This window comes from Alexandromys fortis, unplaced genomic scaffold (genome assembly GCF_014885135.2).
Source record: "Alexandromys fortis isolate MF-2015 unplaced genomic scaffold, M_Fortis_MF-2015_v1.1 scaffold_134, whole genome shotgun sequence".
In the NCBI taxonomy this organism is placed as follows: domain Eukaryota; kingdom Metazoa; phylum Chordata; class Mammalia; order Rodentia; family Cricetidae; genus Alexandromys; species Alexandromys fortis.
In genome coordinates this window covers 2,734,932-2,748,734 of record NW_026068007.1, presented here as the reverse complement: position 1 = coordinate 2,748,734, position 13,803 = coordinate 2,734,932, and positions in this window count along the sequence as shown.

The window sequence follows — 13,803 nt, the reverse complement described above, 5'->3', positions numbered from 1 at the left end:
GCTTCATGAGATTCAATCAGTCTAAAAGAGAAACAGAGCTAGGCAGTGGTGGCTCACACCCACCATCGGGAGGTGGAGACAGGAACATATAAGGCAGGTGGAGACTGCATCTTGAGTCCATTAAGTCTAGGGATCCATAGAGACAAGACTGCCTCCTTTTACTCTGAAGATTATAGGGACAGGATCCCTGCCATTCGGTCTAAGGATTCATAGAGGTAAGAAGTCTCTGGTGACTGACTACTCTGCTTATCTGATTTTTTAGCTTCCATCCTTGATATCTAACTCTGGGTTTGTATTAAGACTAATTAGGATCATACCCTAACCAATAGATTCAGTGCCCTAAAATCTTCTATGATTCTTTTATACAAATCCTTCTAGTCTCTCTTCAAATCCTTTTTACTATCTTGATAATTAGTACAATTAGAATTCATATGATATAAAGCCAGTCTGGACCAGCTTCCTTTACTTAGTAATAGACATTGGATTCCCCCATACCCTTCACATTCCTAGTCAACATGCTCCATCCCCTCTACGAAGTGATGTCATTGCATTAGGAACTTTTATTTTGAAAAAAATACACAGGCTTTTGTTCAGCAAAAGGATACAAATGCCTATCAATTAAGCGTTGATGTGCTATATTAATACAAATCCCCATGTTTGGTTGTCACACGTGGATAAGTAAAATAACTCCAATTTGATAGTTAACTTTCATTGCTTTCTCAACATGTGACTCTAGATTCATGTATGTTAATTTATACTCAAGAAAGAAATACACTAGACTCTTAGGGAGTATCCTTTTTTAGCATTTTTTTTACATTTTATTGGTATCATAAATAAGCTCTCCCTATTATTGCTATCAACTTCCAAAATAATTTAGGTAGCCTTAATCATAATGTTAATGTATTAAATATCCACAGGGTTCTGTTTTAATGTAAACATTGCACCATAAATATTTTGAAAACAAAGGATTTCGAATTGTAAACCTTTAGGGTGGACATCTGTCATTTTAGTGCCTGGCATTTCAATAAACTCATCCATGCAACTCTGATTCCATTATCAAAGAGGAAGCTGAGTTGTTGGGGTTGATATCCAAGCACACTTTTTTCAAATTACTGCCTCCTCACACTGAAAAAAAAAAAGCCTTATTAGCCATTCATAGAATACTAATGCAGCCCTTGATATAAGCCAAACATGTTTCTCTTTGATAGCTGGGGAAGAAACACATAAGGCCTCTTTAAATCGTCAAATGAGCTGTGTAGCTAGGGGCACTTAACTTACTCTGCTTTCACTGTAAAAAAAACATTGTCTGTAAGGGTGTTGTGGCTACTGTGCAATCCAATGTCTGTGTGTCCTTTCCAGCCAGCTGTCGCTTCAGAGAGGGTTCCCCAGGTTTCGTCAGGGGAGAGAGGATGTTCATGGGTCATGGGTCAGTCAGAAGCAAGCATAAGGCTTTCGATATATATATTAGAAAATATAAAATATACTTATATATTTGCCTTATGAAAACACTTCATATCCATATAAATTGGTCACAATTGCTATTGCAGAAAATTGCTCTCTGTTTGCTGCCACCAGGGGAGACCATCATTAGTGATGAGACTGAGAAACCTGTCAATGACAATTTAAGATTCAATCCAATTGTGGTCTCCAAGTACAGTGTGAGAGGATTTCTTTTTTTTTTTTAAGTTCTATTTGTGCTTCTTTTCAGTAGTTATTCATATTACTAGTCTTTCACTTAGAAGGAAATTCAATGCAACAATGTGTGATTTAGCCCTATGGTGGTTCGAATAAGAATGACTCCCATAGACTCATGTATTTGAATACTTAATCACCAGGGAGTGGAAGTGTTTGAAAGGATTAGAAGGATTTGGAGGTGAGGTTTGTTGGAATAGACATGGCCTTGAACCACTATAGGGCTAAGTTGGAGAACTTTAAGGTTTCTTTCTTTTAAAAAATAAATATTTATTTATTTATTTATTATTTATTTACTATGTATACAATATTCTGTCTGTGTATGCCTGCAGGCCAGAAGAGGACACCTGACCACATTACAGGTTGTGAGCCACCATGTGGTTGCTGGGAATTGAACTCAGAGCCTTTGGAAGAGCAGGCAATGCTCTTAACCTCTGAGCCATCCCTCCAGTCCTGAACTTTAAGGTTTCAAAAGCCCAAGCCAGGCCTAGTCTCTCTCTCTTATAAGAGTTGCTTTGGTTGCAGGGTCTCTTCACAGAAATAGAGCACTGACTAAGACAAGTTGTACATATGTCGATCTCAGAGATCATCAGAATCCAGAATTTATAAAGTCATTATTAGAAATCTCTTCATTGACAGTTAGTGGGAGAAGTCCATTTTTGAGGACGTTGCACCTGCTATTAAGAAGGACTGTCCTTTTTCTGCGTGGAAGATGTTTATTCCTTTTCAAGTCAATGGGACCTAATTCCACTTTTAATAGTCTATTGGCAATAATAAACTAGCCATGCCATTGAGACATTTCTGCAACCAAACTCCTATAAATACTGCCCCTGCTACAAATTGTAGGTCACTCAAACATGAAAATATACTTTTCAGAATAATTGTGAAGGTTATTTGCTTAACATTTCATCACAATTTCTGGCTAAACTGTTATGCTTGTAGGTCTCCTGTCGTTAGTTACTTTTCTTCCCCCCTCCAGTATGCTTTCAGGAAATTCCCTTACCCTGTCTGCATGGAATGTAACTAAGATTGGAGACAAACATCCTTGCAAACATTTTATTTAACAACACTTTATTTTTAATTAATTATTTATTTATATGCCAATCCTGTTCCTCCCTCCCCCCTCTCCTCCTGCTTTCCCACTTTTTTTCAACTTCACCCCCCCATCCAGTCCTCAGAGAGGTTAAAGTCTCCCATGGGAAGTTAACTAAGTCTGTCCCATCACCTCCTTGAGGCAAGACCAAGGGCCTTGACCCCCAATTCCCATGCCTAGACTGAGCAAGGTCTCTCTCCATAGAGAATGGGTTCCACAAAGTGAGTTCATGCATCAGGGTTAGACCCTGGTTCCACTGCCAGAGGTTCCGCATACTGCCCAGGCCACACCGTTGTCACCAGCATTCAGGGACCCTATTTCAGTCCTATGCAGGTTCTCCAGTTGTCGTTCATTGTCAGTGAGCTCCCACTGGCTCAGATCAGCTGGTTCTGTGGGTTTCCCCATAATGGTCTTGACCTCATTGTTCATCTTATCACCCCTCCCTCTCTTCAATTGTTCTCCAGGAGCTCAACCCAGTGGTTAGTTGTAGATTTCTGCATCTACTTCCCTCTGTTTCTGGATGAAGGGTCCCGCTTCTCTGGGCTTGTGGACTATAGGCTGGTTATCCTTTGCTTTATGTCTGATATCCACATATGAGTGAGTGCACACTATGTTTGTCTTCCTGGGTCTGAATTACCTCACTCAGGGTGTTTTTTTATTTTTCTAGTTCCATCCATTTGCCTGCAAATTTCAAGATGTCATTTGTTTCCCTACTGAGTAGTACTGAGTAGTATATATGTACCACATTTTTCTGTATCCATTTTCGGTTGAGGGGCATCTCAGTTGTTTTCAGGTTCTGGCTATTATGAATAATGCTGCTATGAACATAGTTCATAGTTGAGCAAAAGTCCTTGCGGTGTGAGTGTGCCTCCTTTTGGTACATGCCCCAAAGTGGTATTGCTGGATCTTAAGGTAGATTGATTTCCAATTTTCTGAGCAACTGCCATATTAAGGCCCACAACAACTGTACAAGTTTTACTTCCATCATCAGTAGAGGAGTGTTCCCCTTACTACACATACTTTCCAGTATAAGCTGTCATCAGTGTTTTTGATCTTAGCCATTCTGATCAGTGTATGATAGTATCTCAGAGTTGTTTTGATTTGTATTTCTCTGATGGCTAAAGATGTTGAACAATTCCTTAAGTGTCTTTCAGCCGTTTGAAATTCTTCTGTTGAGAATTCTCTGTTTAGATTTGTACCCCAATTTTAATTGGATTGTTTGGTAGTTTGATGTCTAGTCTTTTGAGTTGTGTGTGTGTGTGTGTGTATTTTGGAGATTAGTCCTCTGTCCAGTGTGGTGTTGGTGAAGATCTTTTCCCATTCTGTAGTCAGCTGTTTTGTCTTGTTGACCATATCCTTTGCCTTACAGAAGTTTCTCAGTTTTGGCAGGTCCCATTACTAATTGTTGCTCTTAGTGTCTGTGTCCTAATGTTATATTTAGGAAGTGGTCTCCTGTGCCCATGCATTTTTGCTTTCTTGTCTATGAAGTTCAGTGTGGTTGGATTTATGTCAAGGTCTTTGATTCATTTTGACTTGAGTTTGGTACATGGTGATAGATATGAATCTATTTGCATTCTTTGACATGTTGATATCCAGTTATACCAGCACCATTTATTGAACATCTATTTTCTATTCTATATTTTTAGCTACTTTGTCAAGAATCAGGTTTCCATAGGTGTGTGGGTTAATATCAGGATCTTCAATTCAATTCCATTGTTCCACCTGTCTGTTTTTACGCCAATACCAAGCTGTTTTCATTACTGTAGCTCTATAATAGAGCTTAAAGTCAGCTATGGTGATGCCTATTGGTGATCCTTTATTGTAAAGGGTTGTTTTGACTATTGTGAGTTTTTTGTCTTTCCATATGAAATTTAGTATTGTTCTTTTGAGATCTGTGAAGAATTGTGCTGGAATTTTGATGGGTATTGCATTGAATTTGTAGATTGCTTTTGGTAAGATAGCTATTTTTACTATGTTAATTCTACCTATGAATGAGCATGGAAGATCTTTCCATTTTCTAATATATATTTCAATTTCTTTCTTTAGAGACTTAAAGCTCTTGTCATACAGGTCTTTCACTTGTTTGGTTAGAGTTCCCCCAAGATATTTTATGTTATTTGTGGCTATGTGTAGGGTGATATAGGAGAGCTAATGATTTTTTGAGTTAATCTTGTATCCTGCCACAATCTTGAAGGTGTTTATCAGCTGCAGTAGTTCGCTGGTAGAATTTTTGAGGGTCACTTATGTATACTACCATATCATCACTAGACCTATAACCCATAAAGAAATAGAAATAGTCACCTAAAGCCTCCCAACCAAAAAAAAAAAAAAAAAGCCCAGGGCCAGATGGTTTCAGCACAGAACTCTACCAGAATTTCAAAGAAGAGATAATACCAATACTCCTCAAATTGTTCCACACAATAGAAATAAAAAGAACACTACCAAACTCTTTTTACGAGGCTAAAATTACCCTGAAACCCAGATCAAACAAAGACACAACTAAGAAATAAAGTTACAGACCAATCTCCTTCATGAACATGGATGCAAAAGTACTCAATAAAATACTCAATAAAATAAAATAAAATACTCAAAATATTGAATCCAAGAACATCATCTAGCATGACCAAGTAGGCTTCAACATTTAAAAATCTATCAGTATAATCCACCTTATAAACAAGCTGGAAAAAAAAACATGATCATCTCATTAGATACTGAAAAAAACCTTCAACGAAATCCAACACCTTTTCATGATAAAGGCCTTGGAGAGATCAGGGATTCAAGGAATTCCTAAACATAAAAAAGGCAATATACAGCAAGCAAACAGCCAATAGCCAACATCAAAATAAATGGAGAGAAACTCAAAGCAATTCCACTAAAATCAGGAACATAAAAAGGCCTTCCACTTTCTCCATGTCTACTCAATATAGTACTCAAAGTTCTAACTAGAGCAATAAGACTGCAAAAGGAGATCAAGGGGATGAATATTGGAAAGGAAGAAAACATTGTATTTTTATTTTATGTGTATTTTGCTATATGCACCACTTGTATTCAGTTCCTATGGTGGCCAGAGAGGGAGTCAGACCCCATGGTACTGGAGCAACAGACACTTGTGAGTTGCCATGTGGGTTCTGGGAAATGAACCCAGGTCTTCTGGAAGAATAGCCAAGGTTCTTAACTGCTTAGCTAACTCTCCAGCTCCAACTTGTAAATATTTTAAATGTTGGGGACTGGAAAACATACAATGGGTGTATCTGCAGACTATGGTCTATCTTGCCTTGTGGCTAAACTATGAAGTCAAAAACATAGACTATTCTAGGCCAGTTGGTGCTTACAGGCAAGATTCCCTCTCTACCTTTTGTTTTAGAAGAGATTGAAAAAGTGAGTAACTTCATAACAAGTTAAAACACGCACACACACACCTTAACAGCAAGTATTGTATCAAAATGAGTCCTATTCATGTAATTTGGGACACAGGAATGAAACTATGTCACTCTTATGTTAATAGTCATCTGACTGTGCACCTGTGAGAACTTTCCATGCCCGCCACTCTCCTTGAAGCAGGTTTGAAGCCAAGGCACATGCATGGCTTGCCTGATGAGATTCAGCATCAGCAGCCTTGCTTTAAGGCCTTCTAACTAGGTATGCATGATCTGTTCTAAAGCAGTGAGAATATTCATTTAGCTCTACCACAAGGGAGCACAATGAAGTTTTGAGTTTCTGTGAGAATAAATTAGACTGCAGATTGCTACATTCATCCATATGAAAATAGCATCACTATAATACAAGCTTCCAATGTTAAAAAATTAGTGTTTCTCGAGGATAATAGATTCTTATGGAATATTTACAATTAAATAAACAAAAGCATGGGCACTGCATCACAGAGATTTCAAAATTTAGTTGTTTAAATGTTATAAGGCCATTGAAACTAGCTAAGCCAAAGGGGAATGTCTGAACAAGAAAGCTGAGATGAACAGGCTTAGAAGACATTGTAGAGAACCCAAATGCCTTCATTTCATAAAATTTGAAAGTCTAAAGCAAACTAAAACTGTAATTTTCAAAGTGAATGTACATTCCAGTTGGAATCACCGAGTCAATTGTTTGGCTAGAAGGGATTAGGCAGACTTGCAAAGCGGCCAGATTAGATACCTCCTCATCACTATCATTGCAAAAGCCACCGGTAGAATTCCACATCCTGTAGACTATAATTATGTGGTTAAATCAAGAAAGGGTTATTTTAAACCCTTGCCTTAGAAATGAAGAATTTATCAAAAGTTGTTCTCAGGCAGAAATCAACTGAACAGTCTCTTGGGACTTTCCAGCGAGAACATTGCTGAGAATCGGTGTTTATTTCACCATGTGCCTCTGTGTCACAAGGAGCATCTAAACATCGTCCTTTCCACCTCTTCATTCATTATATTCATTAGCCATTCTCTCAAATGCCGCCATACTATATATCCAACAGCACGAGTCTGTGCATAGGTGAAACACATCGTGGAATACCTACAATCCCCCTTCTCATCCAATTCTGAACATACAGGGATGGTCTAAAGTGCTGATCCAGCATGTTGAGACAGGTGGGATGTCAGAATAAAGCCGACTGAGATTTGGATGTGATGGCCAGGATTTGAAAGCCAGGTAGATTTATGCAGGTTTGGAAAGGAAACCAGGTGTCCGCCTTCAACCCAATGAGAAATGGTTCCTACCGATGAAGGTCTAAGCCAGATGGTCTAGCGGAGGCCAGTGTTGGGCAAGGCATAGCATCTAAAACATCCAGAGCAAGTTCTGAGACAGCTGAGGTGAGCAAGGAAGGTAGACGCTTGGCACAGGTGGCCCAACACATCCTAGAATTCTCTAAGCTGCACAACTCTGCAACTATATCTGAGGGACAGCACAGAACTTATAGATTTGGAAATATTAGGAAGGAAAAATGACAACCAGTGTGTTTGTACTGCTTTCTAAAAGAATTAGGTAGATATAATTAAGTCATAGATATAGAGCAAGAGAAACTCCATTCTCAAATAGTTTTAGGGAATAACTTTATAATGTAACTGGAAAATCTGTTGAAAAATACAATGGTAACTTAGAATTTACAATCTTTGGATGAAAGTAAGTAGTTAAAAAGGAAGTTGATTCTATCTCTATTATGTCCATTTTAGAAGATGTGTGTAATCTAAAACAGGTACAATGAAGTTTTCTTTAGCCAGAGCTATGGGCTTGACCTTATCAGCCTGTGATACATTTGATTTAATGAACTTCAAGAGCATGAGAGACTAGATTTTCATTACCAATCCTCTTCAGTGTGTGCAAGAAAAGCTACCCTCTCACATACTTTGCACTTATTGGAAAAGAACTTGGCCCCTGGCTAGTTATCCCCAGCATTAGATGGCCTCATTTGTATTGTCTGGAAAGGAAAATTCAGGGTATGCCTCTGAAATTCAATTCACTGTGATAATTACCAAATTTGCAAACTTACCAGGCGGCTTAATACAAAACATATCAATGAAATTAGTAGGACCAAGCAGTAAACAAAACATACATTCAGATGTCATGGGGGTTAATAAGAAAATTTTCAGCTTTTCTAGGAAATCAAACCTAGATTTGCATTCTAAGATTGCATTGTTTGGGAAGATAACCTAATGAAGCCACAAGTGGCTTAGAACAACCTTCCAGGTGTGTTTTATGGAGTATCACAGCAGCAGAGAGAAGCTTGTTATGGAAAGGGGACAAGCCCACACCATCCACTCAGCCACAGTTAATCATTAATAAAGAAGATATGATCCTTCTGTGCTTCCCATGATCAAGGGAAAAAATTAACATTTGACAAGTTAAATATCTTCAATTTAAACAAGTTAATTCTTCTTGATATGGAAGTAACTTTGAAATAATTCTTTTCTATTGCTTGCAGGGTAGATTGGAGATGTATTATGAGAAGGTCAAGCAAGACATGAGAAGAGTTGGGTAGAAATGAGTGCTTTTTTCATCACACCATTGTTGGGTCCGTGCCATTTCTAACCTGATTCTGAGACTGGATCCTCATCCCATTCCATGTTCTGCCCCGAGGACTCCAGTCATGACTCAAGGCATGCAGACAAGACTGCAACAAGATTTCATTCCAGATTTGATCTCTTAACCTTTTAGTATGCCATCAATAACAGCTACTTAGTGACTCTACATAGAAAACTAGGTGATTTCTAATACTAAGGTTTTCTTAAAAGAACGTGTGGAAAATATATCTCAATAAAATTTCCCCGTAATTAGCTGGGTGAGAGAGGTACACACCTCTAAGCCCAGCACTTGGGAAGCAGAGACAAGGGGATTTCTGAGTGTGAGGACAGCCTGGTCTACAGAGAGAAGATGTAACACAGGTCTTCACATTACTGCTTGACCCAGTGAATGACAACTGTGACATTTTGTGTGACTCTAGCTTTACTTAGTGGCAGATACAAAACCATATATTCTGCATATGCAATTGAAAAAGCCTTGGTGCCTAGACTTTTTAGTCACTAGTTCCAGGATGGCCAGGGCTACACAGAGAAACCCTGTCTCGACCCCAACCTCCGGAAATTCTCCATAATTAATTAAATCTGATTGTCAGTTACTCAGAAAGCACATTGGGGGAATACTATGGTTATCTTTAAGATTGAAGACTTCCCAAATTGCTGTGTGCTAGTTTATATTTGACGTATTTTGAGGTTCAATACTGGCATTATTCTGTTGGTGTTCCTGCATGTCAATATCTGTGACACTCTTTTAATACAGGAGAAATGGTGGTTAACTCTCAAGACCTTTCCAATTTCATAGGCAGAGTATATGGCTTTGCCACCAAGTAACGCTTGAGACACGCAAAATGTCACAGTTACTGTTCCATTCACTGACTCAAGCAATAATATAAAGATTTGTTTAACGTACACATTGAAATATCATGGGAACGTCATACAATAAGAAGTCCCCAGGTATGGCAAGAATTAAATATTTTTAACCTTTTTTAATTTTTTATGCAATTAAGTGTAAAGGGCTCTACACTTTCGATTCCAGTTTCTCTCTCTACTCTCTCTTTCTCCTCCCTATCCTAAGCAGCTCCAGCAGACTATGGATTAAGGGGATGCCATATCACAACGGCAGTATGTTAGCAGAACATGATTGCTAATTTAATGAGAGCTCAGAATTTGTTAGTAAAGGACCATTTGGTGGATGAAGATTTTAAATTTTGCATAAGAAGCATTTTCCTATCAATGGCCTCCTATCTTTCAGACTCTCTTTCTTAAGCTCCTGGAGGTCAGGGCACATGAATTTTTTTTTCAAACAATGCCTTTGCTCTCTGTCATTAATCTTTTCTGAGCAAGCAAATAAGTAATCCTTTTAATCGCCAGGGCTGATACAACCCTGGTGGTGAGACATCATAGTCCCCTGCCAATTCCAGCAGAATAATTTCCGCCAGCAGCAAGGAGTGCAGGACAGGCGTCTCCATATAGAATGCCATGGTTGAATTAAAAGGCGCTGTGTTAGGAGCAGGGATGGGCTTATGACTTTATTGCATTATAATCCAGGGCATCGTTAACTTGGATGGTGTGTCTATATCTGCCTCTCTCTCTCTCACGAGCTGTGGCTGTGTGCAGACAACTGGCACCATTTATATGGCTCCGTGAGAATGAAGAGAGATCACGTCTGAACACAATTCTTAAGCATGAAATACCGTGCCTGCTACAAAGAGTTGGGGCTTTGTCGTATTCTCTAAATGGAGCCATTAAAATTAATCTTTTCCAACCTTTAGGCCCAGGGCTGAACATATTTATTTTCTTTGACCTCTCTCAATGTGTGACTTCTGGCCATTTATTCTTTAGAGTTGATTTTCTTAACCTTATCTCAAAAAGCTCAGTGGGGTTTTTATGAAATAGAATTATTAGACTTGAATGCATTCCATCAACAGCTCTCAGGGCAGTTTCTGAAAATCAGTGCATACATACGTTTTACAATAATATTAAGCCTTGCTTCCATTTCACATTGCTTGTTGTCTTCTATGTCATCATGTCAGACCACAAAATAAGGATGCTACTTTCTTACGCCTTCCTTTCTGATATGATGGAAGACAGTAGGATCATTGTCATCACTACCATCACCATCTATGTCACAGATAATACTCCAATGAGAATATGAATAATGGCAGGCTTATGACATACATGCATTCGTATGCAACTTACATATATTTTGCATATATTATAATTCTACAATAGATATGCGATTAATATCTTATGCACAAATTCCCTCAATTCTAAGTATCCCTTGTCAGTGTTTCTGTCATTGTTCTTACTTATACATAAATGAACTAAAGCCCAGAGAAGTCAGGTTCTGTTCAGGGTCACAGAACTAGCACCAAGCAGAAGCAGACAGAGCTCCATCAACAATGGTAGTATAAGCTGAGACCTTGGGGACTCGGTTTCAGAGCAAGAGGCCGCTGATGCAAATATCACCTGAAAGCCTTTCAGGTGGGTTTCAGTGTCACAACGTGTCCAGACCAAACTTAAAGAAGAAAATTTGCTCTTAAGGTCTCAGAGGCACATGAAACAAATGCCTTCCATTGCTTAATATTAGTATTTTCATGTATATTAATATCAACGATTTGTAAATGATGAACCCATTAAGATGTACAACACATGTGTTGTCCTACTTCTATTGACTGCCAAGCAGTGCTTGAATCTCATTTGCTATCTTCTCATTGGATAACACGAATTGTTACCTTATATTTAATAAGGTGAAAATATTTTTATGACGAACAATGGAATAACAAAAGGGCATTTGAACGAGCAGCAAAAATAGCGTTTCTGATTTGCAAGGCTGGAAGACTGCAAGACACAGTAAAATGGGCCAACAAGTTTTTACAACTTTAAAAGACAGGCTGTCCTAATTTTTCTCCTCATGGTTTTCACTTTTTAAGAGGAAGTTACTATTAGCTAGATTGGTTAATTATTTTAAGATTTTAGTAGCTAATAATGCTATGGAAGCAGAATAAAATCCATCTAAAGATGAAATTTCTTTATTTCATTAGTGTGAATATTTTAATTATCCCTCAAAAACCACTGATTTACAAAGCCTCATTATAAAAAAATGAATTCATACATGACTGAGAGAAAGAAAGTTCAGTTCTGAACTGGTGGGAACATTACAGAACCTATGACATCATGCCCTACCAGGGAGTGACTGCAAAGCAGGGAAGGCTGGCAGAGTTCTAGCTGGATGCCCAGCTCAGGTTCTGTTCAGCTGAAAGGAATGCCTTGTTCCTGTGTTATTTGTCATCACAGATAAGTGATAATGTGTCACAGAAGCTAATGTGTATAATTCCATGGAAGTGGGATTCGGATTATTGCACCTGCATGTGCATGTTTGTTTAGAATTGGCTTTAGGTGCTGTCGATACCGCGGGCTCATAATCCCCAGTGGCTTAACAGTCAGAGTTTAAAAACAAAGTTTAAATTGAATAAGGACTACAATGTGTTTCTGCCTTACCCATTATTCTTTCTCCTATGGCAGTTCACATAGAAATAAACATAAGAGTCCTAACAGTCACCGTTGTCTGACAAATTAAATGACAGTCATGTCTGTGTATCATCCCTGGTCTCTTCTCCGTGGGGTCAGGAAGAAATGAAACATGATTTTCATTACTTCAGTGTGAGGTCCACGTCCCGAAGGTCACACAGCTGGTAAATGCCGGACATTGAACCCCTATCTATTTTCTCCTTTCTCCACGAATTTCTTTACTTAGAAATTACCCACCTCCTATTAAACAAAAAGAGGATAAGGAGCTTCCAAGACATCGTTCTGCCTCTAAGGATCTTGGAATTTGACAGACTCTCTAGCCCTGAGTATCGCTTAGATAATTGTATAGTAAATAATATACTTACTCCTCTCACCTGGCATGATGTGGGAGTGATTTCATATTAATAAAGAAACTACCTTGGCCCATTTTATTGGTTAGAACATAGGTGGGTGGAGTAAACAGAAGAGAATGCTGGGAGAAAGAAGCTGAGTCGGGAGTCGCCATGATTCTCCCACTCCAGACAGACGCAGGTTAAGATCTTTCCTGATAAGCCAGCTTGTGGGCTACACAGATTATTAGAAATGGGTTAGATTAATATGTAAGAGCTAGCCAATAAGAAACTGGAACTAGCCGGGCCAGGCAGTGTTTAAAAGAATACAGTTTCTGTGTAATTATTTCGGGCATAAGCTAGCCATGTGGGCGGCCGGGTGCCAGGGACGCAGCCCTGCCGCTCCTAATTCTACACTGGCACTCACGTTTTCACGATACAATTCATTTCTTGTAGTAACAGCATTGAAGGCCAATTAAGAGTGGTGTCTAGGAAAGATCACTGTACACAGGAAGAGTCTCTATGAAGGAGAGGTCCATAAATCCAAGCATGGCCCCAGCCAGGTCATGTGTATTAACTACAGCAGTCATATCTGCTCAGTTAGGCTGCTCGGAGGAAGTGCTGGAACACTTTCAGCCCTAACAGGCACATTCTAATCATAAAGTGAAATGACACTGATCTAAGAAAGCGACTTTTCCTGAAAGAAAGGTCAAGGGGCATTTACCATTTTTATTTGTTTCTGTGCATCTTGATTGCATTGCTTTCTCGGGGGCAGACACTGTATCTTCTGCCACTCACTCTCAACTACTCCATTTGATAATTATCTATGGATATTTATATATCCATATAATATAACTGAACAAATAAGTCTAGCTATACGGTGTCCCACTCTGCAGAACTGAGAGGCTGAGGAACCTGGGGATGAGGCATGGGGCCTATTTCATATGAAATATTAGCAGTGAAGATAGCGTTTGAGCCACGACACACCCAAGGTTCTAAATTTGTTTCAAAATTACAGCAGCAGAATGCGCTGGTGGATGTCATAGGCAAGTGAAAAAGCAAAGGATTGACCCAAGATCTGTAGCACGGCAAAGTGGGAGAAAAGACCCAGTCAATGCGCCCCTGACAGTTACAGGCTTATTTGGAAGAAACAAGTCTG